Genomic DNA, 12,162 nt, shown 5'->3' on the forward strand with positions numbered 1-12,162 from the left:
CTAATTATTTAGTGATTTTCGTGATTAGAAGGTTGGCTAATCGGTTATTAACCTCTGTTGTACTACATATCTTGTTAGTAACTCAGTACTAGTAAGATAGCTACGTAGTTACTTAGCTGGCCTTTTCGTAGGTCATTTCTTTGAGGAACGAGATTTCAAAGGCAACGATTAGTAAACGTGAGGTTTAACCCTGCCATTACACAGTTTCGGGTTACCACAGTGACGAACTGTCCAGCTGGAACACATTTTATGAGCGCAATTTACGTACAAGTTTACGAACGAGCAATAAGTCTTTTCGTTTCAAGGCATCAAGTCTCTTCCGTAATTTTATGTGGGTATGGGTAGTATAGTGGTGTGCCATGTAAAGGAGATGGTTTACTGTTGACTATTTGTGTGTGTTATTGGTGGGAAACGGTTTTACTCGTTACCATAGATGTATCAGTCGATGTGGGGGAAAGCAGAGGAAGTTAGTAGAAGGAAATCTTGTATAACAAATGACGGAACTGCCTGCTTACTTCTTAACGGCTGCTACACAAGTTAGATTCTAGAGAAGTAAACTGAGAATAAATCACAAAATAATCGAGTATTAATCTAAAATATATAATATTTTATTTCATTTCATAGATGTATCAGTCGATGTGGGGGAAAGCAGAGGAAGTTAGTAGAAGGAAATCTTGTATAACAAATGACGGAACTGCCTGCTTACTTCTTAACGGCTGCTACACAAGTTAGATTCGAGAGAAGTAAACTGAGAATTAATCACAAAATAATCGAGTATTAATCTAAAATATATAATATTTCATTTCATTTCATAGATGTATCAGTCGATGTGGGGGAAAGCAGAGGAAGTTAGTAGAAGGAAATCTTGTATAACAAATGACGGAACTGCCTGCTTACTTCTTAACGGCTGCTACACAAGTTAGATTCGAGAGAAGTAAACTGAGAATTAATCACAAAATAATCGAGTATTAATCTAAAATATATAATATTTCATTTCATCCCTACAGGAAACCTCTCAGGCCATTGTGTTTCTTCTGATGGCCAGCAACGTTATTGCAAATAAGGTCACTCAACAGCAGAGCCATCTAGTAACGTGTATCAAAACTATCACCGAAAAGTTCTTCGATGAAGAAGGAACATTGGTCATTTCCCTGCCAATTTCCGGGGATTTTACTGATCCCACATTCAATTTCATAAAATTTGGTCAGAAATTCTTGGACAAAACCACAACACAAAACTTGAGTGTCTTGAATCACTTACTGAAAGAACTTCATGGCACTCACAAGAGACCGATCGTTGTTTCTGGCCCCGGAGAAGAAAGGTGCCCAGGTATACCCAATGTAAGAACCGTCCCTCCTCCAACTTCTGCTGAATTTATGGAAGAGCCTGCGAAAGACAACCCTTGCTACGCATTCGGCAAACACAAGAGCTACATCCTATGGGCGCACGGCGCACTAAGTGAGCAACTGCAAAAGCTGAAAGCTTACGACAACTCTTGGAATCCTCTAGGCAAATTTCTCGTTATATTGGAAGAAAGCAATCAGGTTCTGCCTATTCTAGAAGAACTGCGACAATGGAACATTCTGAATGTGGCAGTTCTAGTTCCTTCCACCAATGAACAAAACACACTTGACTTGTATTCTTGGTTTCCGTACCAGCCTCCATCAGGCAAATGCGGGAAACTAAACAAAGCTGTTCTGTTGGACAAATGGATTGGTCAGAGACAACAATTTCTACACAGCAGTTCCTTATTTCCCAGAAAAATCCCAAATGACCTTCATGGCTGTAGCATTAGCGTCTCCACCTTGCCACTAGATCCACATGTCATGGTAAGCAGTGACAGGAAAGCTGCCCTGGACAGAAACAACATCACATATACAGAAGGTTTGGATATAAGGCTACTTCAGTTCGTGACACAAAGTTTCAATGCAACAGTTGGCTATTTGCCGCCTCCTGTCGCCGACTGGGGCGATGTGTACCCAAATCAGACTTGGGGTGGAATGGTGGGAGATCTGTTCTACGGGAGGGCAGATGTTGGAGTTTGCGGGACCACGTACGTCTTCGCAACTATGCCTGATCTGGAGTTCACTGTGCCATATGACAAGATGGACGCCGTGTGGGTTGTGCCACGTGCAAAGCAGCACCCTCGCTGGAGCAGTATCACCAGAGTGTTCCATCTGCCAGTGTGGTTACTGCTGATGATCGTGATCATCATGGCTTCTGTCATCATGTTATGGCTCTCCTGATACGCGGCAAGATACAGTGAAGAGCACCCTGCGTATAGGAACCTGTCCGGATGTCTGTCCAGTGCGTGGGCAGTGATGCTGGGAGTTTCTGTTGCTAGGCAACCTTACACTGGACCACTCAGGTTAGGATTCTATATTCGTTCGTTATTTTAAGACGATGCCAGTAGCTAGAATATATAGCATCGAATGGTACGATGACAGGTGAATGACGGATTGGAAAGGTTTGGAACGAAGCTGTCTTTGGCTGTTCTATGTTCTAACCCTGAATTTATCGGCAGGGACTGATGAGAACCACGATAAAACTATGTAAAATTATTTTGTGCCCTAGCCAAGGTTGGAACCTACCCCATGTTACAAATTACTCTGCTTTACTCAAATGAATAATGTCAGGGAACTATAATAATAATAATAATAATAATAATAATAATAATTTTGTCTCTTTTACTTAGGTTCTTCTTCATATCGTGGGTGCTGTACTCCCTCGTGGTGAGCAGTGTATTTCAGACGTTTATGGCCAGCTTCCTGGTCGACCCAGGGCTGGAGAGACAGGTGAGCACTGTGGAAGACATTTTGAATTCGGGCCTGGGTTACGGAATGTATCGAACATTTAAAGTTTTTTTGGAATATCTGCCGAAGCAACAATTGGATGTGTTGCTAGATCGAGCAGAAGACTGCGCAAACATTTTGGAATGCGCCGAGAAAGTAGTGAAACACGGAAACTACGCTACGATCTTGTCGGGTATAACCGCCGAATATTTGAACACATACAAAACAGTTGACGATAAAGGCACTGCCCTTCTTTATATTTTAGAAAGCAAAGTCTGGACGAACTTCCAAGTATTTCTTCTGCCAAAAGGCAGTGGTTTCCTGAGTATGTTTAACCGTCTGATAAGGACTGCTCGCGAGGCCGGCTTGGTGCAGTACTTCTGGAGAGACATGTTGACCACATCCAAAATCAAGACCGGGTCAGTTCGAGTACACACCCTGCTAGATGACTACACAGTGTTCTCCCTGACGTACCTTCAAAGTGCCTTCATTCTGCTTGTGTTGGGACACTGCTTTGCTCTCTGCCTGTTCTTAGCAGAGTTGACGTGTTCTTGGTGGGCACTGCGGAGGCGCAAGATGGCGGTCAAATATCCTGGCGCGGACATAAAACCGCATGTTCCTTGAAGAGGGAGAAATCATCGCCGATGAGTGGAAAAAAAACTTTCAATGTGCCCATTAAAGTTCACCCCTATCTCCTTTATACTTCCCGTAGTTGTAGAGCAGCAAGAAGAACAGCAGAGTTGGAGATCTCCTGAGGACTTGGTCATGCCTCGAGTAGGCAACCGTAGGGAAGAACTCCGGTGTGGTGACTGTAGTTCCCAGAGCATATTCACAGCAGACTCTAGTCACACCGTAACGGAGATGTAACGATCTACGTCACTTTCTGACCATGCCCCAGAAACAGATGGAAAGAAGGCGTTTTGGACGAGAGTTAATGTAACTGGATGTCTTCTTCTACTTGAGGGCCTTTGACATCCGTCTGTTTCAATTCGTAATTAACTTCGGAAGCAATATGTAAATATTTAGCAAGATTCCTTCGACGGGGGATGGGCCCGCTTTGCGACCACAACCTACGTAGGACCACGCAAGCCCGGAAGGGTCGCAAATACATATTCGTGCCCCCAGTGGGGTTCAAGCCCACGATTCTAGTTTTCGAGTGGCGGAAGCCAGTTCATGCTCCATCCCGAGGGACTATCTGATCGCTTAGGAATGTACCAACTTCTGTGGGGCTGGGCGAAGAATTTCCATGGCTCGTTCCACAACTCCTATCCTTCCTTCTTGCGCTCGCCTTTCTGTAGCCCGCACTCTCCCACTCGTACGGCTGGATTACTCGTTCTGCACTGGAGGGAACGATTTTGTTGATTATAAGCCACAGGGCTCGAGGAAGGGAGGAAGACCAAAGAAGACCTGGATGAGATCAGTCATGGAAGAGGCACAGAGAGAAGAGAGGATATGGAGAGAGGTGAAGAGGTTGGAAGCGGACAGAAGTCGCTGGAGAAGCTTCGTCAAAGCCCTTTGCTCCTACACAGGCAACAACAGGAATTAAGAACAAGAAGACAAATGGAGGGGAACGGGTCCTCCGCGCAAGCAGCTCTTATCTGCAGTGCCCGTGAGAATTCTTTGTCCGCCTGAACTATATACAGTTGAAGAACAGGCGTGAAGAAGTGTTGTACCCACGTCACATGATACAAGGCGCTGTGTGTCACATGACGATCAGGAGGTTGGTGTGAAGCTACTGCCGTGGCGTGGGTAGACGTGGAGACGTGTCTGGCGAGCAGACTTGACTGAGCCGACATTATAGTGACTGAACTTTGTAAGGAGGACATACTAACTAAGAGTATTGTGTGTGTATTCTGAATGTTTTCTTTCACCACTTACTTAAGATATTTGAAACTTGCTAGTGTAATTATGTACATCGTTTGATTCTCACAATAAAGAGTGTTAACCGGTTGGGATTTGTAGCGGAGACGTAATGTTGCCTGTGAGGTACGGGCTGATCTTTCTGCCCACAGAGTGTATCTGTGTGTTCCGTATGGTTCTCACAATAAACAGCAACTGTTTCCCTAACAGTATTAACCGGTTGGGATTTGTAGCGGAGACGTAATCTGTGAGGCACGGACTGAGTTTTCTGCCCACAGAGTGTATGTGTGTGTTCCGTATGGTTCTCACCATAAAGAGCGACTGTTTCCCTAAACATCATTAACCGGTTTGTCTCTGTAGCGGAGACGTAATGTGTTTCCTGTGAGGTACGGACTGTGGTTTCTGCCCACTAAGGGTACTTATGTGTTCCATATGGTTCTCACAATAAACAGCGACTGTTTCCCTAAACAGCATTAATCGGTTGGGCTTTGTAGAAGGCACGTAATGTGTTTACTGTGGCGTACGGACTGAGTTTTTGCCGTACTTCAATATTTTGAAATAATAATTGAGGTCTATGTGAACACCTTGCTCACTGTGTGTCTATCCTCCGTAACACCCGAAAGCCGGGATGGTAAATCCAGATAAGACGGTCCTTCAGTACTCTATAAACGTATACGTGTCATGTGACATGATTTTTGAAAGTCGGAACTGTGAAGTCAGAGAACCACTACGGAGACGGCCATTGATAGGGAGCGGCGCTGTAATTAGGTATTCCTATTCTCGCGTTTTTGCTCACTGCGGCTCACTGCCACTCACTGCTAACCACCGTCCTGTGCTGAGTGTTGTCCTGTTTATATAAATTCCGGTCGCACTGTATAGAAAACATCGCCCCCTTCAGTTTCTCTGTTGTTACAGCATACTTTCACCGTGTGTCAGTATGTTTATTCCCGTACCGTTGCTAGACAACAGCTGGTATACACACCCAACAACAGAAGAACTGTTGGAGACGTCGTTTTCTAGGCGGTCCATGTCGTATGAAAGTAGAGTAGGCGATTTGGTCTTCTCTGAACTTTAGAATTTGCGATTAACATTCCATAGACAGAATGGACCTACCCTGTTTTGCCTTATGACGCTCTGATCTCGCCTCCGTATCCATTGGATCGGAGGCTGACTAGCCCTTATATCTGGTCTAGACGTTGTGAAGGAGAAACAACTCTTGCCCCTGCCGGAAATCGAATTCACATTTGTCTGCTCTTTCCTTGGGGATAACTCGGTTTCCGTTGTGTTAAGCTGATCACTCAACTGTATCTAGTGCCGAGGTTAAGAATGAATGGAACTGTACCACCATGCCCACACACGTCTTCACGACGTTGTGCTTAGTGGAGCATAGGGTGACGTTACCTTTTATCTTACAGTGTTATGAACAGAGTTTTGAAACGGTTATTGCATCTGAAACCCAAACTGCACCGCGCTAACTATTACTGGTCTGAATACTTGTTTCTTATCAATGTTGTTTGAAGGAGATCTGGGAAAGAGGGCAGAGTCATCTCCCGGTCCCCTTGTGACCCCACCAAGGGCGCCACGTTGTCTCGTCACTGTATTCTCTAATCGGGAGATCAAGCTGAACCGTTCTTGTTGGTTTGAACCCCGCCGGTTGTGACCCTGAGCACACAGTTCTGACTCTGGAGTCCTCGCCTCACAAGAGACAGGTGTTCAGGTGACTGTTTTAGTAACACTTTGTTTGCTACTTATTCACCAGCTAAGCGACTGTTAGCTTCTCAAGAAGGACTACCTCTTGCAGTTAACTAATCAAGTGTATGTAAAACATATTTCAGATTGAGTCATTAGAAAGTTATTAGAGTCTAGTTTCACTGTACAAGTGGAACAAAATGTCTCCATACCTTAGATCTCATTGAACGCGGGGGAATTTTCTTTCGTAAGGTTGTGTACACGACGTGTGACGTATCGTCAATAATGTATTAGACAGAACATTGTTGGAATTCGGTACACATGTTTTTCTTTTATTGCTAGTGGGATGTGACTAAGTCCCTTGTACTGCGGCCACTTCTGGCCTATTGTACCAGCCCCAGATGATAGGTGAGGGTGATTGTGGAGCAATTGGTGGAATGAAGATTTGCAGGGGAAACCGAAGTACTCGGAGAAAACCTGCCCTAGCTCCACTTTGTCCACCACAAATCCCATTTGACCAGACCCGGGATCGAACCCGGGCCGCCGCTGTGGGAAGCCAGCGACCTACCGCTTGAGCTATGGCGCGGCCTTTGTTATCCATGTTGCTGGATATATGCATTATCCTTCATCGGTATTTCGTAATTTAATATAACTTCGCTTCTGCTGCTACGGGCCCCACAAATTTATTTCTGTTTTTAGTCTCGGTAAATTCCCGACTCCTTCCTCCAGTTGAGCCTTGAGGGACGTGTTACAGGTTTTCCCATTACCTTGAATAAATATTGACTCGAGATATTTTTCTTCGGGGTTTCAAAGCATTTTCTGAAGTCAGCCTCTTTATTGAAATGTAAGATCATCTACCCACATTCCCCCTCCATTTTCCACTTTCTCTCATGTATTCATGTTGAAAGTCAGTAGCGTTTCAAGTGCAGATTTATAAAATTATCGCGAATATTTCAAGACACGATGATAATTCGGCATGTCTGTGGAGTGCTTGTAAGCAAACGACAGGGAGCCAACAAGGCGGATTCCCGACGCACCTATCCACTCTGCCTTGTCTCCTCTCGCTAAGCTCTTCTTTACGTGCACTCCTGAGCTCTTGTGTGACGTACACAGCGGCGCGCATGTGACCTGCTTCTGTGTTCGTTGTTTTGAGGATTCGCATGCTCTTTCCAGAGGAAAGACGGGAAAGCAATCAGGAGTGGTCTCACACATGGGTAAGTCACAGCGGATAGAAAGCAAAAGCAAAGGAGAGGAAAAGAGAGAAGGGAAGGAAAATAAGGACTGAAGGGAGGGAGTAAGAATAAGAAGAAAAATCATAAAGGGGGGGGGGCGAAAGAAGGTAGAGAGGAAGTAAACGAAGACTGAAGGAGAGAAGTAAAATAACGAAAGCAAAAACTGAAAGAAAGGAAATGTATTGTGGCGTATAGACCCGTTGTTAAGCGGTGACTCTGTAAACAGCGGCCGTTGCTGGGTAACGGAGACAACAGTAGAAGAACTTTGTTTTTTTGTGGTCTGTGGCGAGATGTTATAATCGGGAGGTTTGGAGTTTAGTAAGTTGAGAGTCAGTTATGTGCGGGAGGCTGTGAAGACGACCTGAACGCGTGAATCTGAAGAATCTACATTGTTAAAGCCGTTGCCAGTGAATGGCTGGTGAAGACGCGGCAGGCTGAAAAATGCTTAGCGAATACTGTGGTGATATGTGAATTATGGAGATTAGCGGTGGCTCTGTGATTACTCCTAGTAACGAGTCGTCTGTATGAGTGGTCAGTAAATCCATTCAGCAATGCAAACCCCGTCTATAGTCACACACACTGTGTGATGGTATGGTGGGAAGGGGATAAGAAAAAGAAATGGCGCACAAGAGGCGACGTGTCCCGATGAAAACTGCGCTCTGTGGATGTCACCGTGTATAACGTGTCCCTGTTTGTGACCGAACCCCTGACCCCTTTCCCACGACCCTTGGAGTCTGTCTAGTCAATAATTCAACTGTTACAGTCGCCAGCTATTGATCTGTCACCTGTTCCCGTCGTTATCGACACAAAAGACTATAAGACTCCGAGTAACGGCTGCAAGATAACTAGGCGCGTGCATCTGGCTGTAGGTCTTACAGATGTGACGCCGTGAAGTCTGGTAGATCGATGAACCTGCTGCGTCCATCTTAATGGCAGAAGGTTATGCGAGGCTTAGAAATAATTAATATGGTTATAGGGAGAGGTTTGTTGTGTTGTTTATTTAACGACGCTATCAGAAACGTAAGAAAAATACGGGAACTGATTGACGCCAGTAAGAAATTTGGTCTAAAAGCAAGCACACAGAAATGGAAGTATATGTCGATGTGTCGTCACCAGAATGCGGGGAAAATCATAACATGAGACAGCTAACGGATGCTTTGCAAATGTGTCAAGAGCTCAGGTACTGGGAACGACAATAGCAAATCGAAAGTGCATTCAACAAGAAATTAGGAAGAAAGCAGTCTTCTGGGATTTGGCACCGTGTATATGTGGTCCCAAATCCCAGAAGACTGCTTTCTTCATAGTCACCGCCGTGAAAGCCTCAACTCTTACAAGAAATTAGGAGCAGATTGAATTCGGGCAATGCTCGCTACGGTTCAGCTCAGTACGTCTCCTCCTCTTCTCGTCTGCTGTCTAGAAATGCGAATATTAAAATACGCAAAACTGTGGTTTTGCTCGTAGTTTCTTATGGGTGTGAAACTTGGTCTCTGACATCTGGAGTGGAACGTGGACGGAGGGTGTGCGAGGAAGATATCTGGACGACAGAGGAATGAAATAGCAGCAGGCTGGAGGGAACTGCTTAATGACAAGCTTCATAACTTGTACTTTTCACCAAATGTCACGTGTATGAGTGACTATATAGACGGGGTTTGGATTGGTGACTAGATGTATTGACCACATACAGATCGTAACTAAAAGTCATTATAGCGCTATCGCTAGTCTCCACACTTTACAAATTACTAGAGCACACGCCTAAGTCTTCTCAGTCTGCTTTCACTCGTTTCCTGGCAATGGATTTTAACAACAGAGATTCTTCAACTTCTGTGCTCACATCGTTACCCGCTGGCTAATTCGACTCGCAATTATCTGATTCCAGTCCCGTTCAGTCCAGTAAACTGCTGCTGGTCCTGGCCAGCACAGTCGTTCTTGGTTTTGGTTCCCTTCGGGACACGTGACCATATTTTTGTTCTTTCCAGACTTTACGTGTTTTGAAATGGGGCCCCCTCTGCGAATGGAGGGAGGGGTCTGACTAATACTGGTCACTCTCCCTCTACTGAGGAGTGACTGCTGGTGCTCACTCCTGCTACGCAACTGACTCATTGAGTCTCATGTTACGACCGACGGTCAGTCGGCCGGTCTGTCTTGAAACAAAGGATTCATGTGCGGCTTACGGCCAGATTTTTATTACTGTCAGACAGTTGCGGGTTTGTTGACGTGGGGCGCTCTCTCTGACGAGAGGACGGATCTGTTATTTGCAATTACTGCTGGACCTCGACAGCGCAGTCGTTCTCGGGTCCGAGTCCTGTGGGATTCGCTGCCATATTTTACTGCCTCAGATTCGAGACTTCACTTTTCGTCGCCTCCTACGACTCGCAAGGCTACAGTGGAGGTATTTGACACCGCCTCCACACAGGATAACAGACTCATTGCTTCAATTGTCCCATTTATAATCCCTTGGCACGGACCGCGTAGCAAACATCGCTCATTGTACTTCAGTCGTCATGGGAACACGTTTGTTTGCCAAGCCGTTACTCGGCAACGGCTTCCGTATATTTGCTTATTCCGGGGTCGTTGCTTAGCAACGGTCTACATGCCACACTAATTACAATGATCAAGTCACGGAGATCTGTTATACAGAGCATGTAGCACGAATGGGAGTAAAGGAAGTGTATGCAGGGCTCTGAATGAAGGCAACCATTATGTAAATCCAGACGCATATTGGAGGATATTATAACGAAACTTAGGGTAACAGGATGGTGTGGTGTGGATAGGATTCACCTCAGGATAGAGACCAGTGGAAGGCAGTAGATGCAGGCCCACGAGCCTCCCGCTCCAAGTAACCGTACCACCCATTTCGGCTATAACTCCACCTTGAAGATGAAAATTACAGTTCGCTTCGAAACCTCGGTACCAACGTACAAAACTGCACGGCTTCAATCCCAAAAGACATCTTCACTCTCGCCGCTGCGAGGATCTTATGTGTTCCTTCTTCCTTATTACTTACTTACTGCATTCCCGTGTTTATATGCGTAGGTGTACAGCTTTCTGTACTTGACTGTCGTGTGAGTTTCTCTGTTTATCAGGAAGTCTCATTAAGAGGAAACACAAAAAGACGCAGTAATCCTATAAACCCCCTTCTCATTCCGTTGTTTGTGTCTGTAACCCCGACGTCCAGTCCGGTCCAGACGGACTCCCTGTCGCGTCTCATGATCCTACTTCCTGCGTACGCCGCCAGATGTCAGCAGTGGCTGTAGTGACGGTATCATGGATCCTGGATTTGTGGTACATATGGTGCGTTGCGGTTTGCGTTTCCATGTTAACTGTGTTGATGGGGCGCTACTACGTAGTGTATGCAGTATAACCAGGGCGCATACACCTCCACCTGAAAAACCTCAGCATCTCCAAGTTCTTACAGAGCAAGTGGTAACTTTTCCTGAGGTATCCGGTTCGAGTATCGATCGGGACACCGTTTCTCTTGACTGAGACAATTACAGTAAAACCTCGGTAATCCAGCTCTGAAAATAAAAAGAACTTACAAAAAAGAAATAAACGGAAATTTTAATAATAAGTGTAGCGCCGATGAAAATAAACAAAAATATATCATTGCAGCAATTTCTTCCTCTCTCAGGAACTGAAATCCAGGGTCTCCTTCACCAAGCTGAAGCCAATCTTGGATATTCTCTTGCGCGGTTTCAGTCCCCCAGCTGCCCTCAACGCAGTCTGATGGTTCTCTTGCTCCTAAATGCCACGTGTCTCTCTAAAGTACGTACTCAACTGTGAACAGAATTTTTCATTTTTCACTGTAACCGGATTGGCGAGGGTTTACTCTATTACTTTCTGTGATGTAGCGCCGTATAGTCTGGTATATTATTACCGACGCCTAGGATGAATATACTGTCTCCATCTTCAAGGTAGAAGAAGGCGGTTGATTGCCCTGAAGATGGAAGCCACAAGTTCCTCTGCCAGACTGCGCGGTGTCACATCACAGTCTTCATCGCCTCCGTGAGAACCGTACATCACACGTCTGCTGATAGACGTTTATCGGTACTTTTTCTCAGGCCCTCCAATAAAATTCTTAAACTCGTTAAGTATGCCATGACTCATCCCATTGTTCTATCGTTTTATGAGACACCGAGAGCGCCGTTAAATAAACAGAAGATTATGACGCCGTGCAGTCTGTGTGGCTCGTCTCATGTTGGTTTCCTACTTGGCTTTCTCTATGACCCTGAAGAAGGAGGCGATGTATTCCTTCGAAAGGTCTGTTAACTTTCATCGCACCACATGACATTATATCTGACCTCTGTGAGGACATCAAATGCAGCAAGCATAGAGATTGTTACCTCTTTGGCTGCCACTCCCGAGTATAATCAGTGATGTAAAGGAGAGGCCCTAACTGGATAACCTGTGGCTGCTTAGTGAAGTGCGTCTCAGTTCTATAAAATTAACACTGCGAAGACTGGACTGTTTCTGCTAATTTGGTTAGTGAGTGAGCAAGTTATCCGGTCTAGAAAACCGAGATTAACGGCCGTGGGGATTCGTTGCGCTGACCACGCGATGCCCTCCATCCGCAAAAGTTGGCACTAACTTCG

The 12,162-nt window shown here is 45.3% G+C and overlaps 1 protein-coding gene across 2 annotated transcripts in view; it reads left to right on the plus strand.

Moving 5' to 3' along the window:
* The window catches only part of LOC111872378 (alpha-1,6-mannosyl-glycoprotein 2-beta-N-acetylglucosaminyltransferase), a 149,279-nt gene that overhangs the window by 24,513 nt on the left and 112,604 nt on the right, over positions 1-12,162 (plus strand). The window contains exon 2 of one of the 2 annotated variants that reach the window (XM_023866192.2): positions 2,696-2,795. The exons of the other annotated variant lie outside the window; for it this stretch is intronic. The gene's annotated coding sequence lies outside the window, so the exon portion shown is untranslated. The remainder of the gene's footprint in view (positions 1-2,695; positions 2,796-12,162) is intronic. 2 annotated transcript variants of the gene reach the window in all.

This window comes from Cryptotermes secundus, unplaced genomic scaffold, assembly GCF_002891405.2.
Source record: "Cryptotermes secundus unplaced genomic scaffold, Csec_1.0 scaffold247, whole genome shotgun sequence".
In the NCBI taxonomy this organism is placed as follows: Eukaryota; Metazoa; Arthropoda; class Insecta; order Blattodea; family Kalotermitidae; genus Cryptotermes; species Cryptotermes secundus.